Source organism: Heterocephalus glaber, unplaced genomic scaffold (assembly GCF_053883595.1).
Source record: "Heterocephalus glaber isolate CG9 unplaced genomic scaffold, H.glaber_assembly_v1.0 deba00001444, whole genome shotgun sequence".
In the NCBI taxonomy this organism is placed as follows: domain Eukaryota; kingdom Metazoa; phylum Chordata; class Mammalia; order Rodentia; family Bathyergidae; genus Heterocephalus; species Heterocephalus glaber.
Genome location: NW_028258297.1, coordinates 30,583,680 through 30,604,579, shown reverse-complemented (window position 1 = coordinate 30,604,579; position 20,900 = coordinate 30,583,680). Strand labels below are relative to the sequence as shown.

The 20,900-nt window shown below is 53.9% G+C and overlaps 1 long non-coding RNA gene across 3 annotated transcripts; it reads left to right on the top strand.

Moving 5' to 3' along the window:
* Window positions 1-1,700: 1,700 nt before the first annotated feature.
* On the top strand, window positions 1,701-20,532 carry LOC110346653 (uncharacterized). Of its 3 annotated transcripts, none has more exons than XR_015452358.1 (5): window positions 1,701-15,554; window positions 15,890-16,007; window positions 16,115-16,205; window positions 19,153-19,357; window positions 20,024-20,532. It is a non-coding gene; the product is annotated as an uncharacterized LOC110346653 (long non-coding RNA). The 3 variants fall into 3 exon arrangements; XR_015452357.1 differs by having other exon boundaries at window positions 1,703-15,554; window positions 15,878-16,007; XR_002390817.2 differs by having other exon boundaries at window positions 1,708-16,007; window positions 20,024-20,527.
* Window positions 20,533-20,900: the final 368 nt, after the last annotated feature.

Here is a 20,900-nt window from a genome sequence, read left to right as displayed (position 1 = left end):
ATCCACATACCCAAATACCTTTACACACAGCACACGAGGGCGGTCTAAAAAGACAACGAATGTTTCAATAAAATTTATTACAGTAAAAGTCACATCGCCGTCACTCCCCCTCCAAGTACCCGTTCTGGCTTTGAACACACCTATCCCATTGTTCTTGCCACTTCCCGAAGCAGTTCTGGAGTGCTCTTTATGGGAGCGATCAGAAGTAGGGCGAGCACTCTGGCCAAGCGCCACCTGCAGGCTTGGAAAACACGCGCCCTGTCCTCACCCACTGCATCTATCAGTTATGGACCCAGGCAACTTCTGACCTGCAAAGTCAAAGTGGTCATGAGAGGCAGACATTTCCAAGGGATTAAGGACACGGATGCAGCCGAGCAACACAGCTGAAGATGCTGGTGTGTCCGCCAGTGTGCAACCCGACACACACTGTCCTCTGCACATCTACTGCTCGACATTCACCTCGTGCCAGTTACTTTGGGTCATAGTTTCTTTGTGTTCACTGTCTCTCGAGTGCCCATTTTTCCTCATCTTGTGAGATAGATCTTGTCATCCCTCGCCATATTCCCATGAGAAAAACAAACTTCAGAAAGACAAAAACAGCTGGCCAAATACACACTGCGGTGCTTTGTTAGCACCAAGGTTAGAGCCCATCCTGTGTGCTTTACCTCAGCCTCTACTTTTTGTGATGCCAAGCAAGAAGAAAGATACTTGATGTCACAGTGTGAGTACCTGTGTGTGTGTGTGTGTGTGTGTGTGTCTGCATGTGCATACATACACATGAAACGCATTCTATTCTACTCTTTCTATTCCACTCTGTTCCAATTTTATTTTAAAGCCCGTGGCCTTCCCACGTTTGCAATGCTGGGTTGACCGTTCTCTGCAGGGTGAAAAACACAAGTCTGACTCCTCCCCACACTGTGCTGATCACTCCATGTGCAGAGTGTGGAAAGCTGGGTTCAAGTCCTGAGCTCCAGAGGAACTCACTTCCTCTGTAAGTTTCGGCCAGCTTCTTCAGTTCTCTGGGCTTCATTTTCCTAAAACCTGTTGTTTGTAGTGATGTTTTTCTGAAATGATCTCACAGGCCCAGCTCTGCCTTCCTATGAGCATCCCGCATCCTCTGCTCACCTGGGCAGGGCTCTGAGGCCTCTGTCTGGGAAGACTTGGATCAGGGGCTCCCTAGGCGCCTGCTGCGGGGAAGGCCTGACCATGGCCTGGCACATACACACTGGAGCACTGAGGCCCGGAATGTCAGAAAAATGCCATTCCCACCCTTGGGGGATTTGATGGGACATGAAATAGCCATGTGCTCATGTCCCCATCTTTTGATGTCTACTGCTTCATATCTTTCCTGCCTTGGGTTTTGGGAGGCCGAAGGAAGGAAGGCCATGTCAATGGAAGCTGTTTGGTATGGAGACAGTAAAGACAGAGGAACTAACACACCAGAATGTGTGTCTGGACCGAACAGGACCAGATTCTGGTCTTGCTTGGTCACTGCGAGGCTGCGTGGGTTCAGACCTGGTGGCTGCCCCACTTGGCCTGTGCTGGACACAAGGGACTGGATAAGTTTGCATCCCGCCCAGACGCTCTACAACAGGAGGCTGCACGGTTGAGGCAGGAGGAGGGAGAGCAGGCCTTGGGTGAGACAACAGAATGGCCACCCTAAGGAATCCCCATTTTGAAGAACTTGAGGAACCTGCCGTTCTTCCCTCGGCCTTACTCAGTGTTTGTCCACTTGCCATGAGTTCCAGACTTCCAGTGGCTGTGCTGGGCGAGGTCATTGGTGAATGATTTTCGAGCCAGTTCTCAGAGTCACAGAATTACTAGGGCAGGTCACATGGGCATTTCCTAATGCCACAGATGAGACTCAAGAGGAGGTGTACTTTGTTCGGGTGCCCGACACTTGCCAAGCAAGCCTGCCCCTGGGACTGGCTGGGTTTGCTCACAGGCCTCTGTCTGACTTGGGGGGGAGTATAGCTGGTCTGCCTCCCTCAACCACTGTGCATCTCAGGGAGGCCCCAGGAACTGGCTGTATCCATCAGCTTTTCATTGAGCTCCTCCTGGGGGGCCGATTGGCAGGGCATCCAAGGCCCACACATCTTCCTGAGGATGCTGTGGTGCAGCCCTGTCCCTGCCAACCCCACTCTGCAAAGGCCACTCAGGGTGTTCAGTCCGGGGCCCTCTGCCTCCTCCCAGCCCCAGCATTAGGCACCTAGTTGTGTTCCAGAGCTGCAGGGCACACGAGACACACTCTACCTATGTGTGCCCATTCTTCCCCTCCTAGAAACTCCATCAGAAGCCTCCCAGGGCTTAGTTTTCTACCTGGCTGCTGAGTGGATGCCCTGCAAGAGTCTGTGTGTGTCGCCTTGATCCCCACTCAGGAGCAGACCCAGGCCCTTCGGAGAGCGTAGTCTCAGAGCAGAGGATGGCTTGCTGCCCGGGTCTGGGTTCTCTCCCATTTGCATTCCACTCCTCTCCTCCCTGCAGCAGGATCTGCTACCTCCAGCAGGTCCAGGGATCCTCTGGCTCCCCTTGCAGTTGGTACACTCTGGGGCAAGAGCAACCTGCACTTCCAGAGGCTCCTGAGAGCTGCTTTTCAGAAAAAAGCAAGCATGCCAGCACTCCCTCTTCCAGCCAGCATTTCTGAGCACCTACTGTGTGCCAGCCACTTTGCCCATCCTTAAAGCCATTGCTCACTGCAGTAGGCCTCGGCTCAGGAATGGGGGCCAGCCCTGGGCAGGGGCTAGGGCACTTGTGTGCACCTGTCTGGCTGACCCACAATGCATGGCAAGCTCCTGTTACCTAGAGAGACTAGAGTTGGCTTCATGATCAGTAGAACATTTCAGGGGCTTCCGGTGCCTTAGAGGAAGGGACTTCCCTGCACTGGCTGGAGCTCGGTTCAGAGCAGGCACTGCGGATAAAGAAACGGGGCAGCATCTTCTCAGGAGAGACACCTGTCATTCTCAGCTCCAGGGGATACAGGCCTGGCCCAGTCCAGCACCTCTCCCAGGAACACAAATAGCTCACAGCACCAGAGGTGGTGGCAGGAAAGTGAGGGCTCTGCAGGCTGTGATGCCCTGATGCCTTTTCCCGCGGCAGGCACAGGGGACTTTGCCTTGGGCAGCCTCATCCTCCGGGAGGCCCCAGCTTCAGAGTGGGAGAATGGTTCCAGGCAGGACCCTTCTGTCCCAGCTGTCTGCCCCGTTTCCACTCCTGCCACCATGGGCTGGGCTGCTGGCATCAAGGATGTCCGCTGTCCCCTTCCGCCGTGCTGCCCAGCCTGGGACCCATGCTCAGGCCAGTCTGTTCCATCGCCTGGACTCAGAATGAGTCAGGGGCTCAGGAGGACAGAGGAAAGCAAGAGGCCTAGGACTTGTGCCCTGGAAATCAGTGTCAGCCGCCAGGTCTGCTCGAGGAGAAGAGAGTGTGCCGTGTGTGCCCAGGCCTGCGGTCTCACTTTCTTCCTTTTCCTTCTCCAGCCTTTTCACTTGAGGCCCCAGAGGACCGGGCTCATTTGCACCTCCCAGAGCTGGGGGAGGGAGGAGAGGTCACCACCACCCTCCACAGAGGCAGAGCCAGGGGGAGAAGCCACAGGGACACAAAAGCCCCAGGGTCTGTGAGGCCCCAGAAAACAGGAAGGTGGGTGGCAAGTGTGGCCCCTGGTCACAACGGGCCACCCGGACTACCCCGAGGCCAGGGCCTGGGCGGGCCCTCCACCTGCCCACCTACCCTGTGTCCCACAGCCCCTCCATGGGACTAGGCCACCCATCTGTGTAGGTTTGCCGCAGGAGTTAAGTGGGCTGAGGATGCTGGGCCATCAGCGGAGTTCTGAGCACACCTTTACCCTCTAGCATCCCATTCCCTTTTCACTAGCAGAAGTTGGTCATTTCCTCAGCCTTAGCTTCCTTGTGACTGCACATGCAGGAACCGTGAAGCCAGGCCCTCCTGTGTTGGAGTCTCTGCTTGGTCACCTATCAGCTGTGTGACAATGGGACAATTAATTCACCACTCTGACCTTCAGTGCACTGGTGTGAAATGTGGACTAATACCCCCCCCCCCCAATACCTGGAGAGGCAGCGAAAGGAGACAAAGACCCAGGTAGCCAGGACCACCCGGCCCGGCCATGCCGAGGGCCTCCTCTTCTGTCCCATGCCTCAGAAGCTTTCTGGCTATGGGTCCTTCCTCCTTCACCTTGGGAATGACACTGCCCAGGATCCAGCGTGGAGAGGGCCTTGGGCTGCTACGTAGGGACAGCTGAGAAAGGGGGCCGACCCCAGAACCCGCACTGGCGCAGAGCTGAGGATGTATGACTTGTGTCTTGCGCCTTCTCCATCAGCACCTCTGTGTGACTTTGAGCAGGCTGATCTTCGCAGAGCCTTAGTACTCTGTTCAGCCCTGGGCCCAAGGTGACTTTGGGGCCTGGGAGGCAGGCTGGCCGGCGCTGCCTGAGCACACAGGATGCGTCTGCCCTCTAGTGACAAGACAGGGAAAGCACCAGCCTGCACGCCTGCAACTGGCAGATCTGCAAGGCTGAGAAATGCACCACGCAGCACAAATCCAAGCTGGTCACCAGGCAGATATCGGCAGGCCCCGGATGTGAGGTTCCGCTCACCCTTCATTTGTTCATCCATTCATCCAACAAGCATTTGTGGACTCTGCCAAGCGTGGGTGCGGCTCTGGGCAGGGGGGACGCAGAGTAATCGAGACACGACATGAGGCCAGGGTCTGTAGGGTGATAACTGAAGGTGGACGTGAACAGCCGTCTACGCACAGAGATCCCTTCACCAGAGCTAAGAAGCTGGTGAGGGACAGGGAGGGTAGGGAAAGACACATGGAGGGAGCTCAGGGACAGCTCCACAGTCCCGCATCACTCTCTTCTCACCTCTGACTTTGAACAGTAAGAGCCAACTGTAGGCTGCCTGCCAGAGACACCCTTTGGTCTGACGACACACGTGGGCTGGACGGACAGGGAGGGAGAAAGCAGACGTCCAAGCAGACAGCAACCAAAAGTGTGCAGGGTGTCTGGACTTAAGTCAGAGGACAGAGACTTTAAGACCCAAACTGTCACAAGAGGTAAAAGGTCATCATCGTGTAATGACATGATGGTAAAGGGGTAAATTTTTCAAGAAGATACAATGATCATATATGCCTAATATGGAATAAAAATATATCAGCAAGAACTGAAGGGAGAAACAAATAGCAATAGTGTAACAGGAGGAGACTTCAGCTCCCCACTTTTAGCAATGGACAGAGCAACCAGACAGCAAGTCAATAAGGAAAGAGGGACTGAGCACTGTGCACAAAATGATCCAATGGACATAGACAGGACATCCACCCACAGAGGCAGAGCACACATGCCTTCCAAGCACACAAAACGTTCACAGACTGATCATGGGTCAGGCCACTAAACAGTTCCTAACAAAGTTAAGAGTACTGAAGTCATGTAAAATACTGTTTCCAACCACACTTCTAGGAAATTAGAAATTAGTAATAAGAGGAAAATTGGAAAGTCTGAAAATACATGGAAATTAAACAGCACACTTCTGAATAACCAATCGGTCAAAGAAGAAATCAAAGGGACATAAAAAATATTTTGAGACAGATGAAAATGGAAATGTAATATAAAAAATGTATGAGATGCAATAAAAGCAGTTCTATGAGGAAATTTACAGTGATCAATGCCTACATAAGGAAAAGAAAGATCACAAATAAACAGCCTAATTGTATATCTCAGGGAACTAGAAAAGAAACAAACCAAGACCATATAATAATAAAGATCAGAAAAGAGATCAATGAAACAAAAAATAGAGAAGCAATAGAAAATATCAATGATATTAAGAATTGATTTTTGAAAAGATAAACAAAATAGACTTTTAACTACACTAAAATAAGCAGGAAATACTCAAGTCAATAAAATACCTTGGAAACTGTCTTGTATGATTGGAGGAATTGATATTGTTAAAAATGTCCATATTACCCAAAGTAATCTATACTTCCAACATAATCCCTATAAAAATTCCAATGACATTTTGACTGGAATAGAAAAAACCTAAAATTCTATGGAATCTCAAAGGCCCTCGAATAGTTAAAGCAGTCATAAGGAAGCTGGGAGAGCCACACCACCTGATTTTAAAATATTTTACAAAGCTAAAGTAATTAAAAAAGTGTGGTACTGGCCTAAAAGCAGACATATGGAACAATGGAGCAGGATAGAAAGTCCAGAAATCAATCCACATATTTAGATTTCTTGTACTTTGTCTAAAATGCCAATGGGCAAAAAATACATTTTAAAAATAAATTGTATTGGGAAAACTGGATGCTCATAAGCAGAAAAATGAAATTGGGCCTTTATCTTCTACCATGTTTTTAAGTGCATGCTTACCTGAAAGTGTAAAACTACTAGTAGAAAACAGAGAGGGAAACCTTCTTGACTTTAATCTGGGCAATTAATTTTTATATGACTCCAAAAGCATGGGCAACAAAAGCAAAAATAGACAAATAGGATTGCATGGCACTCAAAAAGATTCTTCACAGCCAAGAAGCAATCCACATAGTGAAAGAGACAGCCTTCAAAATGAGAAAATGTATTTCCAAACACACATCAGATAGGGATTGGTATCTAAAGTACAGAGGGAAAGCAAACAATTCAGTGCTAAGAAAAACACATAACCTGGTTAGAAAATGGGCAAAGGACTTGAGTAGATATTTCTCAAAAGAAGACAGACAAATGGCTAAGAGATAAATGGAAAAATGCTTACCATCCTCAATTAGAGAAATGCTAATCAAAACACAAGGAGTTATCACCTGCTGCCTGTTAAAATGGCTGTTATCAGAAAGACAAAAGATAGTACATGCTGGAGGACATGGAGAGAAGGGAGCGTGTGTGCACCACTGGGTTGGTATAACCCTTATGCTGAACAGTATGGAGGTTCCTCAATAAATTAAAAATAAACTAGGCCTGCTGGCACACACCTGTAATCTCAGCACTTGGGAGGCTGAGGATGGAGGACTGCAAATTCAAGGCCAGCCTGACTACATGGTAAGACCCTGCCTCTAAATGAATGAATAAATGAACCAAAGCACCGCTCTAACAGTCCCACTTTGGGTATACATCTAAAAGAAATGACACCAGCACACTGAAATGTGCGCCTTTGTGCTCATCGCATTGAGATACAGACTCAACCTATGTGTCCATCCGCAGACACGGGGATAGAGAAACTGTGAGACATAAACGTGTCTGTGTGTACACATGTACAGCAGAATACTTTTCAGCCTTAAAAGAGAGAATGTGGGTATGTGCTACAGCATGGATGGGCTTTGACACGAGCCCATCTTGCCAAGTGAGACGAGCCAGTCAGGAAAGGACAAGTGTCGTAGGGTTCCCCTTACTGAGTGCCTGGAGTAGTCATGCTATGGAATCGAAAGTGGAACATGGGAGGCTGGGGGAGGAAACAGGGCATCATATTTTAGTGGGTACAGAGTTTTAGGCAGGATGTGAAAGTTATTGTGATCTAATATACCGCATGGCTAATATAGTTAATACTGGGCTGTGCACTTGGGATTTATTATGAAATAAATCTTAAATGTTCTCATTACACACAAAGTAACTATGTGAGTGTTATAGATGTTGATTAGCTCGACTGTAGTAATCGTCTCATAATTCATACTTGTATTAAGACATCACATTGTGCACCTTCAATATATGCAACTTTATTTGTAAATCATACCTCAAAGAGCTGGAAAATATTGTAAAGCCTCCCGTTGGCCCTGCAAATGCTCAAGCAGCCAATTCCACTGGATCATGAGGTTTCATTAGTGTGAGCGTGGGTTTTGTGGGAACAAGAGCGGGGTGTTCTCAGCATTGCCCTTTCCTAGGTCAGTCGAGGAGTTGTTTAACTAAAGGAGGATTTAGTGCATGAGCCTCCACAGCCGCTCTGTTTTGAAATGGCCCCAGTAATTGGACAATGTAGGAGGAGGAGTGCTGGGCAGGCAGGTGGGTGGGCTGCATTGGATCCTGGTTCCTCCTCTGGAACCACGTGGCCTTGGGCAGTCACCGAGACTCCAGGTAGGCTGTTACCTCCCCGCAGTGCTGCAGTAGCTCATGGACCAGCGATGGAGTGGAGCACGTGGTCTCTTTGCTCTCTGCTTGTCACAGGGGGTGGTGGCATCTTCCTGGCTGCAGCTGCAGATGCTGAAGTCCTTTTCAACTGGAAGCATCAATGACTCTTCTACTTGATCATTCAAAGGAGATAAAGTCCTAAAAAGCTAATTTGACACAATTAATTCAGCTCTAACTGTGTCTCAGTGTTTCATTTATCTGTGGCCATGTAACAAACTGTCCCCCAAACTTAGCAACATAAAGCAACAGCGTCTTATTATTTCTTTTGATTTCAGGGGGTTATCTGGGCTAAATGGGTCATTTCTGCTTCTCATGATTTCTGCTGGGGCTGGAACGCACCACACAGCTTCTCCATTTAAGAGTTTGCCAGGGTGGCTGGGCCGGCCAGAGCTGACCAGGACCTCTCTCAGCAGCATCTGCAGAGGGTAGCTGCACCTTCACTATGGTGGTGCAGGTGCCAGAGTCCCCAGGATGTGCAAGAGGTGAGCCCCACATGCAGCTGCTTCCCAGAGTTCCTCTTGCCTTGTGCTTGCCAACGTCACACTCAGTGAAGGAAACCCATGCCAAACCCAGAGTCAGTGGCGAGGAGGCCACACGCGAGCTCCAGTACTGGGTAGCGTGTCCGCTGGGCACTGCCCTGTAACACACATCAACAGCCGGCCCAGGTGTTGTTGATGTGAGCGGCCGTGGTAAAGCAGCAGGGCTGTGTTTCCAGTTGCTTCAGGGGTTAGGGTGCATTTTCCGGCTGCTGTTCTAGCCAGAAGTCAGGCTCTGTAAGCAGAAGCAAGTATTGAGGGAATGTGTGAGCCCAGTGGAACTAGGTAGTGCCAAGAGCACTGCTGCCAGCTTCCCTGGTCTCTCCCCACAGCAGAACCTCTCTTCCCAACCCAGCCCTGGCATTCGCCACAAGAGGAAGACAAAGATGCAGCCCTTACTTGAAGCCACACCGTGACATCATTCCTCCTGCATCCCTGCCCTGGGCCTCTGTGGGACTGGGTTTTCTGGCTTGGCCCTGGCCAAACAGACTCAGGCCCAGCAGCCTCAGCCAGGTTCACCTGCCTCAGAACCCCTTGTCCCCGCCCCTGACACGTGTCAGTAGATTTGTGCACCAAAGCAGCTGGAAGCTGGGCCAGAAGGAGCTTGATGAAGATGATTCCACCTGCCCCATAGTTGCCTAGCAAGGTTCAGCATTGGGCCCGGTGCTGATTTCACAAGTAATGCACCGAGCACATTCGTCGGTGACAAGTGCTCGCTTTTACCATCTGCAGTGGCTCTGAAAAGCCATCGTCATGGTCGGTGGGTGTGGAGTGAGTGATGTCACTGTGATAGGTGGCACATGGACACCCTGGAAACTTGGGCTGGGCCAGGTCACCAGTTCTGGACCCTTTGATTTACAGGCAGACACTGAGACCTGGAAAACGACCTGCCCGATTATTGGGTAAGCAAGGGCAGAGCTGGCACCAGATCCCAGGGCCCTGCTGTCCTGGTCCCTCCTCTTTTCACAGCAGCCAGTGCTGAAGGGGTCCCCAGTCCGCAGACAACCCCGAGAGGGTTTCATGAAGCTGAAACCCCTCTTTCCCAATCGGACTTGAGAACTCCACAGGTACAACAAAGTGGCTTTATTGACTTTGCTTCTCAACTCGGTGCAATAAAAAGTAAAATAAAATGAGAACAAACTAAACAAATACAAGATTGTAACCATCAGAACTATTTCTCAGTTATGAAAAGTCAGAAATGGAAAAAGGAAGTAATAGTCCCTAAGAATTCTACCAAAAAGTGTTTCTCCTTACCTTTTAGGTGGAAAGACAGAAGCAAAGAGCCCCTCAAGGGATGACTGTGGAGAAATATGACAAATTATTTAGCACATATGCCTAAAATTATATGCACATGTTCTCCCATTCACAAACACTACTGAAGCCTGCTTTATCCCTCTGTAAATGTCTCCTCCCTGCAGTGCGGAGCAGCAATCCCAGCATCCTCATACTTTGTTTTTCATTCTTTCATTTGTGTGCCTTGAGAACAGTAGTCGTGGTGATTTCAGAAGACTCCAATAGCATTTATGTAATATTGAAAAATTTACAAAGCTGGACATAGGACCCCAGGCTTCAAAAAACCTTAAATCTGGACAAGTGATTTATTAGGTAGAATGACAGGGTTTGGAGATTAGGGAGTGAGCTGAGAAATAAAGAAAGATATTTCGCTGGGGATCTCCACAGTCCAGCCCTTTGAGGAAAATCTGCTACTCCATACAGCAATGTGCGTGGGCCCCAGAGCCCTCCTTTGTCAACTGGAGCGGGTCAGAGAGGGGGAGTCACTCAGAATCGAGCTAGCCCAGTCGGTGACCCAGCCAACAGAAGAAATGAGGAAGGCATGAGTACTCTCTGCAATCCTCACTTGCATCCAGGGCTGGTTTTATAACATGTCGGCCCAAGGAACCCCGGAAAGGGCCCTGACCCTAGACCTCAGTGTCCACCCGGTCCCCAGGACTGGCCTGCTCAGTCTGGTGCCAGTGAAGTTTCCGGCTCTGCAGGCCCAGCTCCTGGCAGCTCCCACCCCGCCCTCCGCCTTGAGTTCAGGGGAGATCGTTTAATTCGCGTGACATAAACCACCTCTTTATCCTGTACGATTTGGTGGCTTTGGCATGTCACAGTGATGTGGCCATTGTCACTGTCACCCTAGAATGTTTTGGTCACTGTGTGCTCATAGATAATCGCTGTCAAGTCTGCCCTCTGCCCTCCAGCCCCAAAAACTAGCGGTCTCCTGTTTCTCTCACCAGACCTGCTTCATCCGGGCATTTTAGATAAGTAGATCCTTACAACATGTGGCCCTTGGATGCTGGTTTCCTTCATTTACCGTAATGCTTTCAGTGTTCATTCATCTTGGAGTAGGTATCAGCACTTCTTTCACTTTATGGCCACTCCACACTGCATTTTGTTTACTCCGTTGTCTGCTGATGCATGGAGCACATTTTGGCACCAGTCTGGGCTGCATGTGAAGTCTGTAGACATAGAGAGGCTCCTCACCTCTTGGTGGAGAGACCTGTGGCAAACTTTGTGTTTAGGAGGATTATCAGGGCAGGCCTGGGATGGTCCTATGAGGTGAATTGGAGCGTTTCTTCTACAGATAGGAGGGAAATAGGACTGCCAGGGCCGTCCAGGGGACTGTGACCGAAGCACCGCTGGCCTATGATTCTGTGTCTCTCTCTTCTCTCCTGGCTCTGACCCTCAGAGCAGCTCCCCCTGGGGGTCGGAGGCCGGTGGCGGTTCCAGCCTTGTCTGTTTCCTCTGGCAGCTGTGTGGAACATCAGCTGACCAGGCTCTTTCCTGGAATGTGTTGCAAGCCTAGCATTTCCTCTTGCACGTCAGCTGCCAGCCCAGTGCTGATGAACCAATGACTCGGTTTCCCTGTTGCGATGGCTGTGTCTCATAGAGGCCCATTGCCGCAACCTGCAGGCTGTGGGACGTGGCCTGGGCACCTGTGAGCCCATCCACTTCAGCTGTGTTCAGTGGGACTGGGAGGGGAGGCTGCCGGAGGCCGCAGGGTGCTGTGGCCCGCAGGGGCCAAGGGCAAAGCAATCAGTGAGGCCAGGGAGAGCTGGGCTGGGACCCTGAGCCCCTCCAATCGCTCCCAGTGGCCTCTCCCACCCCGCAAGCCCTGTAGTGCCCCTCCTGGGCGTCCAGCTGCCGCCCTCCCCACTGCCCGGTCTTGCTGGTTCTCAAGACAGGGGAGAAGAGAGCAAAGTCAGGATGCGGAAATGGAGTGGCTGGGGCACCCAGGACTGGTCAAGGTGGGACACAAATACTGACTGCCATTTAGAGAAGAATATGTGCAATATACACAAGTTTGAACGCATGCACATACACACACACATGTGGCCACGTGTTCACACATGCACTTCTATGCACACAGACTTGCATACGCATGTGCACATGCATGTGCGCGTGCACACACACACAGACACACACACACTCATCTGGTTTCCCAAAAGGTCTCTTCAGGAGCGAGTTCCTCGGGCTGGGAGACAGCTGGCGGTGTTGAGACTGAAGTCTGCTTCTGCTCACAGGGAGGTGGGCAGGACCCGTGGTGCCCTGTGAGCACAGAGGGCGTGGGCCCGTCTGCAGCTCTGCGGCTCACTGCGACTCTGGGTGAGCCCTGCAGTCCAGAGCAACACACAGCGGGTGTGCAAGACACATTCGTGCACATTGGCCCTATTTCATAGCCATGTTACTCTCTGAAAGTTTTGAAGCAACTTAGAATAATAATGAACAAAGCCAGGCTTGGTGCCTACTACTAAGCCTATAATTTGAGCACTCTGGGAGGCTGAGTCAAGAGGACCACAAGTTCTAGCCCAGTCTGAGAAACTTAGCAAGATCCTGTCTCCAAAATAAAAAGGGGTGGGGATGTACAGATGTAGCTCAGGTAAAGGCCCTGGGCTCACTCTGCAGTACTGAAAAGAAAATTAAACAAAACAACAAAAAGGTGCATCAGTGATATGAGAGGAACACAACGATGATGGACATATAAAGTTAAAAGGTGAAATCAGCACTTGAACTCTGATGTGGCCAGGGAGATCGCATTTCACCCTGGAGAGATGAAGCCCTCCATGCTGGTGAGGGAGATACTGCCCTGGGCCTGACCCCGAGGACACACTGGGCAGAGCCGGGTGGCCTCGGCCTCCCTCAGGGGCAGACAAGGGCCCACAGGACAGCTTCAGGGACAGCAGCACCTAAGTTTGACCCTGGTAAGCTCAGGACTGCCCTTCTGGAGCACCCAGGTTATCTTTGATTCTTTTCATCCTAACAAACGAGCAGGACACAGGGGAGGCAGAGGGAGGACAGTGCACTGTGAACAGCCTTACACCGGGCTGCCTGGGCTCGAATTCGGCCCCATCAGAATTGCTCTGCCAGTGCACAGTTACTTAGTTTCTGCACTTCAGTTTCCTAACTGGTAGAAGTGTGTCAGCATGCTAGCCTCAGGGTTCTCTGAGGATGAATCGCGTTGGGAGGCATGTGTAGTGTGGAGCGGCACTTGGCATGCAGGGAGGACTGGCGAGCAGTGGCTGTCGGGAGGGCGTGGGCCCCCGAGTGTGCAGTTCTTGTGGTGCTGGGCTCTGCACTTTCCAGCCTGTGGCCCTCAGGAAGGTGTCCCCTCTCCCCTCTCCCCTCAGGATTTGGGGCGGTGACTCACTCAGCCAGGGCAGAATTTCCACAAGTGCAGCCGGGGTCCTGTGATCAGGGTTGAGCAAGGTGTGTGTGTGCGTGCATGTGGGTGTGTGTGCATGTGTGTTTCTTGTGCCTTTTATTGCTTTGCTTGAGGAAGGCAGATTCTTGGTGGCATCCAATCACAACCTCACTTTACAGCTGTGTGATGCTGACAGGCACATGTCGCCCACCTTATCTGTGTGACCTAGAAGCTTGAACCACATTCAGTTGGGGTTGAGGCGGAAAGCGAAGCAGTGGGTCCTCCACAGCAGGTGGGCAGCTGAGCTCGGGAAGGACATCAGACACCAGACTGCAGTCTCTGGTCCGAGGTTCACAGTGCCACTCCTGACTGGGCTGCCTCCTGGGGACTGGGAAAATCATGGGCACCACAGGCCCTCAGGGCCCACCTAGCAGAGTCCCTGGGGTCTTCCATGCACGCAAGGTGCTGGCCACCTTCAGGGGCTGTCGTGTGACGACCCAAGTGAGAGCTGGAGGGCGGAGATGGCTGAAATCTGATCTAGAGAGCACCTCTGTCCATGCAGCAGAGCCCAGCCTCCTGCTGACCCCGCCGGTCTGATGGCTGGAGCATGTGCTCCTTCTTCCAGGAGGGTGTGCAGCTGACTTTGGAAGACCGTGCTCTCGGCCTGGAGCCCGTGGTGCAGTGTCTGCCCTGGGCACGAAGAGGAAGGAGGAGAGTTCTCAGGGCTGAGGCCTGAGCTGAGCTGAGTGGGGAGTGGAGGAGGAATGGGTGGAAATGGGAGTGGCCCAAAGCACCGGATCAGCACTGGGAGGGTTTGGCTGGAGTGAGGACAGCTGGGGGCCCCACACGAGCAGCTTTGACTTAATTCTCTTGGAGGACAGGCCAAGGACTCGCCTCTGACCCTATCCATGGGCGCCTTTCACAGGCAGTGTCAGGGGCCAGGGCAGGGTGAGGGTCTGCAGCCGTGTGTGCAAATGGGAGTGCATGACACCCAGTGTGCAGGGCAACCATGTCCTGAGCACCTTTTGCCCTTGCTGGTTCACGGCTCTCAGTCTTCCTGGCCCTGAGCAGGTGATCTAGGGTTTACATACGCTTGGATTTTACAAGTCTACTCACATCACACTGTGCCATCTTGTCAGAAGGAGAAACTGAGGCAAAAGATCCTGAAGAACCTGCGGGGAGGAGCTGCCCTCCAATCTGAAACAAGACGCAGGGAACAGACTGCCCAGGCTCCTTTGTTCAGCAGTCTGCACCTGCATTTGGTTCTTTCCCTCCATATCTTGGAAAGAGGGGAGAGAGAAGTTCTTTGGGCAACGGCCATCTGGAGCACTTCTCACTGGGCACAGGTTTGGGGGGGGGATGGCAGGAGGCTGTTGCCCCAATATTCCTTAGACTGTGGGTGAATGGAGAGCTAGAAGTATGGAGATTCAGCAGGTTAGGATTGATGTAGGGGCCGGGTGGCTCCAGCACTCTTGGAGCTCAAAGCAGGAAGATCATCAGTTCAAGGCCAGCCTGGGTAATTTAGCAATTTAGGAAGGCTCAGTCTCAAAATAAAAAGAGGGCTGGGGATGTAGCTCAGGGTGAAGGCCCCGGGTTCCACCCCCACTACCAAAACAACGGAAACAAAGGAAGAGAAGAAGGAAAAGAGAGCATGAAGAGAGAGACAGAGAGACGGAGACAGAGAGACGGAGACAGAGGGGAGAGAGAGAGACAGTGTGGTCCCCTCTTAACCCCTAGCTGTGTGGGAAAGAGACAGGAGGAGGAAGACTGCACAGGAGACAGGAGGGCGTGGCCTGAGCTGGAGCAGAGGGGCCGCTGGTGGCCTGGCGCTGAAACCCTACTGCTAAGCCGGGCCCTTCCACAGCCCTGCTGTGAGGGTGAGGAAGAGCACTGGCTGCGGTTGGTCCAGGACCCTCGGGGGAGCGCTTGTCCGCCCGCCCATTACCCCGGCCCTGGGAGCCTCCTCTCTCCCCTGCCCAGAAGCTCTCTTGCTCTCTCTGTCCCCGGGCTTTGAGAAGGGCAGGGCGCCCCGCCCAGGAGGGGAAGTGAACAGCAGCCTCCGCCCTGGGTTCCCAGTGAGCGTGTGAGCGTGTGAACGTGTGTGAGTGTGTGTGTGTGTGTGTGTGTGTGTGTGTAGGCTCACGCAGATCAGACACAGAGCGCAGAGTGGAGAGCTTCCCGGACCTTCACAGAGAGCTTGGCCCTTGAAGCTTGTCACAGCCGGCCCAGCTGAGCAGAGGCGCAGGAGCAGCCTGGGGTAAGTGACGTGCTGGGGACTGGGGCGAAGGCAAGGGGGCTCGGGCGGAGCTGGACGTGTAGCGAGCGGAGAGGGAAGGGGACCCCTGTGGCCCTCTGCCCACCCCCCCTCGATGCCCCAGCCCTATATCTCCGTCCCTGGGCCCTGCTACCTGCAGCCACGTGGGGGCTGGGAACCCCAAGTGCAGCCACTAAGCGGGACCCACACAGTCACCCAGTAGGGAGGCACCATGGCCAGTGCTCACGCGGGGGACACTGAGGAAGCCAGATTTCCCAGGCCCCCAGAACCAGAGTCGTGGCGCAAAAGTCCTGATTCTGCTGTAGGTGTCCCCACAGCCAGATCACAGAAGCTCGGGGACACTCGGACCTTCAGGAGGCAGGAGGTGATGCCTGGAATGGAAGTTTCACTTGTCCGGCAGCCCAACCCTCATGTGGCGCATTCTGGGGAGCAGAGGTGGGGAGAGCAGGCCTTGGAGCTGGCGCGGGGGTGCAGGGCGGTGGCAGCCTGGCCGGCAGCCCTCCCTTTTGCTTCTCTAGCTTCTCCATCTCTGTCTTCTCCAGGTGATGCTGGGCTATGGCTTCACATCTCCATGGACCCTCTGAGGCTGGTGGGACCCCTCGCTACCTGCAGCCTGGGCTGGTGTTCCCCGAGGTGAGACTGATGAGGGGTCTGCTCCTTCTTGGGTGCCAGGGATAAGCAGAGCCATAGGCTGTGACACCAGCAGCTCAGAATCCTCAGAGGGGCCTTGCACGGCAGGGATCTGACCCCTCTTTGGTCACCCCGCCCCCTTAGCAATGTCCACTCTGTGTCTCCTTCCTGGGTGAGCAGCGGTCAGCGGAAGGCAAGCGTGGGAAGCATTTCCCTCCTGCCCGACAGCTCCACGCCTCCTGGTTCTCCTGGGGTTTATGAACCTCTGTCTGGCTCTCCGGGGCCCAAACCTGGGCTTCTTCCCAAGGCACTGAGTGGTCACTCAGTGAGCAGGAAGTGGGCCTGGGTCTTGTGCCAGGCTGCTCACCGGTCAGCAGGAAGACTGACGCTGGAGCAGGTGATTGGAGCTCGGCATGGGCAGGCAGAAGATGGGGTCTCCAGGGACGGGGGGCGGGCGGGACTGGGTCGGCGAGCAACTGCCCTGAGTGCTGTCGTGGTCCTCAGCACATTGCCATCCTGGCCTCGGGGTGACACAGGTCAGCAGGAACTGGGACCCAGGTGGGGCTGCAGCCCGTGGTGCCCTGTGTCCCAAGACTTCCTGCCCCATGAGGCCCAGGCAGGAGTCGGTGCAGCTCTTTTGCCTTCTCTCCCTTCAGCAGCCGGTCCTCAGTCCCTCTGATTGCACAGACAGAGCGGCCCCCTTAGCACCGGAAGGGCTCCACTGCCTGCGGGGACCCTGAAGGCTTCCGGTCCTAGCAGGGGCACAGAAGCGCCCCACCGGTCCCACCGCTCAGTGCCCACTGGCCTCGGCCCCCAGGACCGCTCTCCTCCCCTCCCCCCTCCCACACCCACACATCTTTAGATTCAGGCCAGTGTCCTGTCTTTTGAGCTTCCCCACCCCCAAGGCCAGGCTGTTCCCCTCCTGAGCTTTGCCCAGCTCTAGTCTCGGCCTCTGCTCTCACCCTGGGCAGAGCACAACTCAAGTCCATGGCCTCTGACGTCAGTGAGAAGTGTTCCATACTATTCCACACACTTGTCCAAAACTCAGTAAGTGATAAAATGCAAGCTCCTTACAGCGGCCTTCAAGAACCACTGTTAACCAACTCAGGCCCGTCTGTCTGCGATCCCCCAGGCAGGAGTCTGCATCCCTGTCCACTGGCTCCTCCCTAGCCTCTGTACTCCTCAGCCTGTGCTGACTTCCGGAACCTTGCATCCTCCCATGGCACCAGCCACACACTCAGGATGGTTGACTCCAACCTTGGGGGGGCTCTGAGCTCCCCAGGGCAGGGGCTCCAGGTGGGTTCACCCCAATCCTTCAGCATTAACTTAGGGCCATACCCATGGGAGACACCCAGCTGGTCCATCTCTGTAGTCTGTATTGGCCAGGATTAAAAAGATCCGAGACCAGCGAGCGGCATGCACATCCCAGCCTCACTCCTCCGCTCCATGGGGCTGGTTTGGTGGGCAGATGCTTGCCGCGTGTCCTGGGGTCGGACGGTGGAGGCAGTGTCTGAGCAGCCGGAATCGGAGGCCAGCCTGGTGCAGCGAGCTCAGTCAGAGGTGTGGTGAGGCTGGGAGGGTCAGGCCTGGAGGGCGGGAGAGGCCAGTGGGAAGCACTTCAGGGAAGCTCCCCGGAGGCATCCATGGGAGTTGCTGAACTGGCTGGACCGGGCAGGCCTTGGGGTCCACAGCTTCCTTGGGACCTGCACTGTCCAGCCACTGGCCACGTGGTCCCCAGCATTTCCGGGCCTCCGTTTTCTTATCTGTCAGATGGGGACAACACCAATGCCTGCTTATGGACAGGAGCTGGAGAGGGGCTGGGTACAGGCTGCTGGGTACTGTGGCTGGACACACAAGCAGCTGCTTTGTTACTGGCGTCTGTGTTCAGCTGCAAGCAGGGCAGGGGCTTCTTCACGGGACAGAGCAGAGGGTGAGGACCCACCAGGCACTGAGGTGGACGGCATCCCTGGAGCTGAGGGGTGAGCTGAGTGTGGCCCGCAGAAGGGCAGGCTCTGGGGAACAGCAGTGCAGGGGGGGCCAGGGTTTAATCCCATCTGCCCGCTGGGAGGAGGACGAGTCTCAGTGAACGTCCCCTGTGTGTCCAGCAGGTGGCGCGCGTGCGCCGGCGCCAGTGGACCCTCTCAGCCCTGCAAGGCCAGGCCACAGGGCTCCCGTGCGAGTTAGATCAGCGGGGCTGGGGCTCTGTGGGACACGCGTGGGAAAGCTCCTCCTCGTCCCTGTCAGGGTCTTGGTCCAGCGCCCGGCCCCAGAAGGGTGCTGTGGCCCTAGGGTAGCACCTCAGTGCCATGGGCTCCCGGTGACCCGTCTGTCCGTGCACCTGTGTGGGTGGCCTCATTCACTCTGCTAGCACCAGGGTGCAGGTTAAGTTAGAATGGAAAACTGAATGCATTTGAAAGCCATGCTCTGTGGCAAGGGTCATCAGACAGCGAAAGACGTCTTTGTGTGTTTACAAGGGCAAGGAAGCCTGGGTGTGAATCAGAGGGCTCTCAGATCTGGGTAGGTCGAGGGCATGGTGCTGGGGCAGTGATGGAGAGAGGCCCTGTCTGAGCTCCTCTGCCCAGAAGCCTGGGAGGCAGGAAGGCTATGGCACAAACCAGGCTGCTCAGATTACAATTTGGCTCCTATCAGGAGTGTATCTTTGGACACGTTACTTAACCTTCTGGTGCCTCAGTTTCTCCACCCGTAAAATGAAGAGAATGGGAGTATAACTTGCATACTATTGTGCAGTGTTTGAATGATTTGGATATAGATACTGGTGCATACAGCAGCAGGTGCAAAACAGATGTGTACTGTTGTCTCCCTTTCATTTCAGTCCCTCGTTCAGTAAAACAGGCAGATCACCTTGTCCTCCTAGAAGAATTAGCTGAGCTCCAGAAGAATTCGGAGAGGGAAGGCGCTCAAGTTGACACCGTCTCTTCCTCCTCTCTAGGTCTTCTTTTTCTCACAAAAGAAGCCAGGATAGGGCCGGGGATTTAGCTCAGTGGTTCTGGCACCTGCCTCACAAGCGCAAGGTCCCGAGTTCGATCCCTGGTATCAAAGAAAGAAGCCGGCTTAGCTCACCTCCCTGCATGTCTGTCCCCACGGCATGTGCTGTTCCTCTGGCGGCTGGAGTTACCTGGGGACTGGGGCTCACGGTAAGTGATGCACCTTGGGCGGCCCAGGCTGGAGGGAGGGCCCTGCTGCGCCTGTGCACTCCGTCCCAGCACCGCTGGTCTCCCAGGTGCCCCGTGAGGCCTGAGGGCCGGCCTCTGCTCCCACGTACCTCCTGTTCTCTCTCAGGTGCCCATCCCTGGGTGCGGTGGGGGCCGCTGGGGCCACAGGGAGTACAGAGAGGGTTCCGAACCCACTCCCTAGCATCCACGTCCCTGCCTGCCACCATGCACCTCCCCAAGTGCCTTCTGCCAGGCATCCTCAGCGTGAGACCTGAGAATTTTCTTCGTAGGGTCTGCAGGTTGCTCTCAGCAGCTTGAAGACCAAGACACAAAAGAGAAAACACAAGCAGCTGCTAGACCAGCTTCACTCATTTTCCTCCATCTCCCCACCCCGCCCTGCCTTCATCGGGATGTTAATTCTGGGGCCCACGACTCTGTGGACCTGTGCTGTGGACTGGCCCCCAGGGACCTTGTGTAGCTCCGTGAGTGGTGGAAACAGCCTCTTGCTGCCCTACAGCTAGGGAGAAGACCGTGCTAGCTCCAGGGGCTGGAGCCAGACTCCCAGCTCTGATCTTGGCTGTGCTACTGCCTTATTATCTGACCATGAACGAGCACTTCTCATCCTCAGGTCTTCCTTAATTTCCCCAGCTCTCCAGGGTCTCATAGTAGCAGGGGTCTGGCAGTATGGCTGGAGCAGTCGGATGTGATGGCCGAGTGAGGAGACTCACTAACCACAGATGGAGAATGGCAGCACCCAAGCCTGACTCGGGACCAAGCTGAACCCTGTACCCAGCACCAGTGAGAACATGAAGAACCTGGCACGTGATATCAGTCTTCTAGCACGAGGCCAGTGTGACCTCCGGGGTCAGCTGTGGAGACACAGAAGGGCGGCAGTGACTGAGCTGTGGCCACCGACCTCTTGCTCTTGCAGCATCTGTTCTGTGTGCAGGACACACCCGCTCTTTTTCCTTCAGAGCACCTTTTCTCCCTGAGCACTTCTGTGCTTCTCCCTTTTATTCCTGCCCTAAATAAATGGTAATCTTTCACATCCACCAATTGTCCTGACCAATTCGTTGACTGGGACAAATAAGAACCTGGGAAACGCTGTTGGTCCCCACCCCACCCAGTGACACACCCCGTGAAGCTGCCCAGGAGGTAAGGAAAGGAGGTGGGAGGCGGGTCAGGAGGTCGGCTGCCGGGAGTGGTTGTTCCTTGGCCTCTGAAGTCTGTGGACTCAAGCGGAGAAGGACTAATGTAAGGATGGGTTGTTTGTTCCCTCTCTCTCCCCTAGCAAGGTCCCAGTCCTCTTTCAGGCCCCTTCTGTTCTCTTCCCTCCCAAGACTGGTAGAGGACAGTGGTGCAAGCTGGTGGGAGCTGGGGACCCCATGGTCCTGCCAGCAGCCGGAAGCGGGGAGCAGATGTCTAGGAGTGAAAAGCTGGTGTGGGTGCAGCTGGGCTTGGGTCTCGGCAGTGCAGAGCCAGCTGAGAGGCACAGCCCTTTAAGTCCTGGCCGCTGTATGTCTGA